Source organism: Dromiciops gliroides, chromosome 5 (genome assembly GCF_019393635.1).
Source record: "Dromiciops gliroides isolate mDroGli1 chromosome 5, mDroGli1.pri, whole genome shotgun sequence".
In the NCBI taxonomy this organism is placed as follows: domain Eukaryota; kingdom Metazoa; phylum Chordata; class Mammalia; order Microbiotheria; family Microbiotheriidae; genus Dromiciops; species Dromiciops gliroides.
Genome location: NC_057865.1, coordinates 140,662,296 through 140,667,667, shown reverse-complemented (window position 1 = coordinate 140,667,667; position 5,372 = coordinate 140,662,296). Strand labels below are relative to the sequence as shown.

Genomic DNA, 5,372 nt, shown 5'->3' with positions numbered 1-5,372 from the left:
AGATATGGCTTTAACCACAATCACTCAACTACAGTAGCTCTCTAATTGCTCTAGGATAAAACATAATCTCCTTTTTTTGGTGTTTAAAACCCAATGTATATTACCAATATCATTATGCATTACTCCTCCTCTCTTACTCTATGGTTCAGCCAAATTGTATTTCTCTGTTACAAATCTTTTCTCCTTCCCTTTTTCTGAGTTCAAACTGGAATGCATTTCCTCTTTGTCTCTGATTCACAGAATCCCTAGCTTCATCCAAGACATATCTTATTCTTCTTCATGATGCTCTTGCTGAACTCTCATCAAATATTACCATGGTTTATCCCTACCTAGCATTTAAGTACCTTATATTCAATTTACATTTATTATTATTTTTGTGGGGCTATGAGAGTTAAGTGACTTGCCCAGGGTCACACAGCTGGTAAGTGTCAAGTGTCTGAGGCTGGATTTGAACTCAGGTCCTCCCAAGTCCAAGGCCAGTGCTTTATCTACTACACCACCTACCTGCCCTGATTTACATTTATTATATATTGATTTGTTTCATACACATACACACATATCATACATACATGCACGCATGTTGTCTCTCTGATAACATTAAGCTCCTTGGGATTACTGATTAATTTTTGTCTTTGTTCCATGCCTGCCATATGGTGCTTAATAATTACATATTGATGAATTAATGGGTTAATTTAAAGCTCAGTTATTCCAACATTCAAGAAACTCCCTCAGATGAAAGAATTTTCTTCCTCCACAAATTTTCCTTGAGCTCTCATCTCCATTGCCAAAATTATAAGCAGAGTAGTTCATATTTTGCCTTATGACCTATGTAACATTTGGCATGTCTCTTACCATTTTAAGGTTTGACATTTATCAACTCTTATATGATGGATTTGGGCTAGATGACCTGAAATGTCCTTTAAGTTATAAATCTATGAGCCTAGCTTGTCCTATACTTAGTCTGTAGATTGTACATGTCCCAAACATCAAAGTCAGAGATGCCCTAAGAAAAGGGATTGTTGCATTTGCCATCTTTGTATTCTCAATTTTTTGAATGTTGCATTGTTCAAGACTTGGCATGTATTGAATTAACTTCAATGGAATGGAATTTGGCCAGATTTTGTCTGTTGCTGTTTGCAAGTAACTTTTAAAAGTGAATGAAAAAATGGTGGATTTAAGGAAGATTGACGCATGTGAGAACTCTGCAACTGAAAAAGTCTCAACCCCTTTAAGTGAAAGGTGAAGTTGATGAAGATTATTGAGTACACTTCTGACTTGCATCACTAAATATGAGGTCAATAAGTAGCACTTGCCTAGCACTTTATAATTTTTTTAAGTACTCTCACATCCATTATCTCTTATTGATCTTTAGGGTGTTTCAAATTACAACCCAAACTTATAGCTACTTACATACTTAACAATCCTCCCCCATATTCTATCACCCAAGGAACAAAACAATTTTCACAAACATTGTCAGGCAATTTTAGGAAAAAAAATAAAAACATTTAACATTTCCTCATTATCCTATCACCTCTTTTGCCTGCCTGCTTTCTATGATGGAATGACCTTTCTTCACAGAGCTTCTCTCTAACACATTATTCTGATTGTGTATTATTTCCTCTTTTAAATATATTAGTAACTTTTAAGATGCACAAAAACTTTTAAATAAAAATTCCCACGGAGCACAAGTTCTGGCAGGTTCTATCAACCTGGAAATATGAATAGTACTATCCCATCAATAGATGGCATATTTCCTGTCTACAGACTGACCCATTTGAATCTTGGCCCAAGAGGTAATGAATTTGTGACCACAAATAGCACCTACTTACTTTTTGAAGAGTTTTAACATAGAGGGATAGATGCTTTATTCAAACCAAATAAATCATAGATCCTTGAAGTATTACATCTGCCCTAGCCCTCACCCCCAAATTCTTCTGGCCCAACAAATCGTTCTAAGGCATAGAAAATTCCTGTGTCTCTTCCTTCCCATCCCTTCTCTCAGACAGTCTAGTTTTCCTAGGCCCAGAATATTTGATTAGTGTTAACCAGAATTTTCCTTAATGTTAGTTTTATTCCCTCTTTCCTACTATCCCTTTAAAACTCTTTTTTAATGTACTCATCCTCAAGTCCATTAATTTCTATGCATACAGGCACACTTTGATTTTTCTTTATGTAATACCTTCCTATTTTTCAATTTTAGAGCCTCAGCTTTCATTCTCTACCATTTTTTCTATTCTAACCTTTTTATGTCTCTACTCTCTATTAAAACAATAACAACAAAACACAGCTTTTTCAGAGAATTCCCTTCTCACTAATCTTACAATACAAGTTGGCAACATTTTTTTAAAAATCCTCATCTGCTTGGTCCCACCTCCTAGATACACTCTTAATCTTTCTATAATCTTAAACCTCCCCCCTCAAACAGATACACATGCGCACACACACACACACAGTAAATTAATTGTAACAACCATGTCTAAGCTTTCTTCTTTGTCAAACATACAAAATGGCTACCAAGTTAGTTCAGTTATTAGTACTTCATAAAGGTCTGCAAGGTAAGAATCTCTTATCCCATTGGTGACAACTATAAATAACTTGCATAATATAACTGGCACCAAATACTGCTTCATAATTGTTATATTATTTTCTAATATTAGCTTCAAAATCTCCTATTCATATTCTTCTTAATTTCCTTTGTTTTCATTTCTCAGTGTCACTGAGTTAATTACTTGCCTCAAAAATGACTAAGGGTAGATTCGGAGAAACTGAAGAATGCCTATAGGAAATGATTCAAAGTGAATTGAGCCAAAAAAGAACAAAAAAATATAATGAACCTTATGATGCAGAGGAAAAATACTTATAAAAAAATGAAAAATTCTATTAAACATGATAACTAATAATGACTGCACGAGACTGATGACGAAGCATGCCTTTCACCTCTTGTCAGAGCAGTGATGGACTGCAGATGTGGAACAAGACATTCATAATCAGACATCACCATTGTGTGAAACTGTCTTGCTTTTTTCTATTTATTTATGGCAAGGGAAGGGTTTATTCATTGGGAATAAGAATGTGTGAAGATAATGGAGGAAGTGGGATAGTAGGGATACAAAAAGGAGGAAAATCACTAAAAGGACACAAATGAAACATAAAAATGCATTAAAGAGATCAGAAGGAAATTCAGAAAGGGAAATAGACAAGCAGGGCAGATGACTGGCAAAATCCTATTATATACATTTCATTTTTTAAAACCACATACTTTTTATGTAATAGAGATGAGAGGTTTCATATATAATTCTCTTTTTTCATTTTTATATTGAGATACTCATATCAGTCGATATGTGTTCATAAAAAATAAAATTAAAATTATTTTGAAGAATTAATTTTTTTCACTTTCAGGATGAACATTATAGTTTTTACTCTTACTTTTATAGCTTTGCAAGTTCTTTTGCCCCCTCATGCTCCAACATTCTTCTCATAGTTTTTATGTAATTTTAAATATTAGTTCTCCAATCATAATTTGGTGCCCATTTGCAAGGATAGCATCCTAGTTTGAGTCTTCTGCTCTTAACCAAGTTTACTACAGTAGCCTCCATAAATTTAAGTCTCTCTGCTGTCTAATATAGCCTCCACACAGCTACCTAAATGGTATTCCTAAAGCAGATGCCTGATTCATCATTTTCTCATTCAGTACACTCCAATGTAGCCTTTTAGCTTTGAGATCAAATACAAATTCCTGTCTTTGTCATTTAAAGCATTTCACAACCTATCTTGAATCTATCTTTCTAGACATTATACAGTAATTGGGCTCAGTTCAGAAAGAAAAGTCTTTCAGTTTCATCTCTGAACTAACTCTGTCACCATAGCTTAGCTTCTCTGACCCTCAGTGTTCTCACTATAAAATTGAAATAAAAATATCTATTCTACCTAGTTTAAATGAATATTGTTTGGATCAAAGGACATAATACTCAGGGAAGTGCCTTGTAAATTTTAAAGAGTACGTTAAAATGTGACCATTTAATCAGAAACATCCCACTTTACATTTGTGGGACTTACTAACCTCTCTAATTCAGTGTCCACACCAAAAAAAAAAAATTCTAGAATATTCCCTCTAAGACATCACTTGTGTAATTGTCACCAATAACTTTAGTAAGCACATTTGCAGAAACAAAGAATATCAGTGATGGAAGGAATTTAAGAAGCTACCTATTTAAAATGCAACCTATATAAAAACGCCCTTTACAATATCTCTAACAAATTAATCATCTAAATTTTACAAAAAACCTTCAAGGGAGGAAGGCCCTCACCTACATTCAGAGGCCATTTTCAGTCGTATACAGCATTGTTAAGATCTTTTCCCCCCTTTACATGTAACCAACTTCTATACCTTTGTACTTTCCTTATTTCTGTCTGTCTTTTTTTCCCCAGGTAGTAAAGGGCTTTTATGTAAGAAGCTGCAAGTACTTAAGGGAAAATGAGACACAGAAAAAAGGAGCCATTATGCAGGAGTTACGGGGAAGAGGGTATGATGCTGGAAACAGTCGCAAAGTCGATCTTTTCCTTGATGTTCTTGGGCTTGATGCTCTCCTCTTTGCTGCAAATGAAGACCTGTCCTGCCTCATTGGAACTCCAGCCTTATTTGATCATCCATACTTTTAGCTGGCTGTCTGAAAGATAACCCAGCATCTCAGCCAGCAGCCAGCGATCAATATGTTGATACATGATGCCTACAACATGGCAGATACATTTTTTGATGAAGTCTTCAAAGCATGTGATGCCACTGAGAAGGAGATCCATGTTCTCTTCCAAGGCATGCCAGAAAGCTTGGAAGTGACAAGTTTCCAGCAAGTCCCCCAAGTACAGGATCTGCTTGATGTGCTGCCCTTTTTGATAAGCCTGGCTGATCATTCATTTATACAGGGTGAAGTCCGTGTGGGGGAGGTTAGTGAGGGCCTTCAGCAGAATCTGGGCTGTCACTGTGTTCTGGAAGAATGTTGGGTTGAACTGGTGTAGCTTGAGCACAGCCAGGTTGACTTCCAAGTCTTAGGCATTCTTTTTGGCCTGGGTATCCATGTAGATACCTCAGGATTGTACCTGTTGATGCCCTTGAACAGCTTGGCCACATTGGCACACATCTGCTCAAACAGCGCCATGTCCTCCTCCTTATCACAAGCAGACGCTGAAGCTGAGGCCAGGTCTGGAGCCACATCAGGAACTGGAAGGGCCCTTTGTACTTCCACAGAAGAGAAAATTAATCATTTTACAAAAATTAATTACAACAAATTTAAAAATTAAACAATTTTCTCCAAACAAATTCAATAAAAGAGAAAAAGAAAACAGTTAAATGGGGGGTGATATTTGGAATAAGTTTC

At 35.8% G+C, this 5,372-nt stretch overlaps 1 pseudogene; it reads right to left on the bottom strand.

The window, feature by feature from the left end:
• Positions 1 to 4,509: 4,509 nt before the first annotated feature.
• Positions 4,510 to 5,153, bottom strand: LOC122728829 (annotated as a pseudogene).
• Between the last annotated feature and the right edge of the window lie 219 nt (positions 5,154 to 5,372).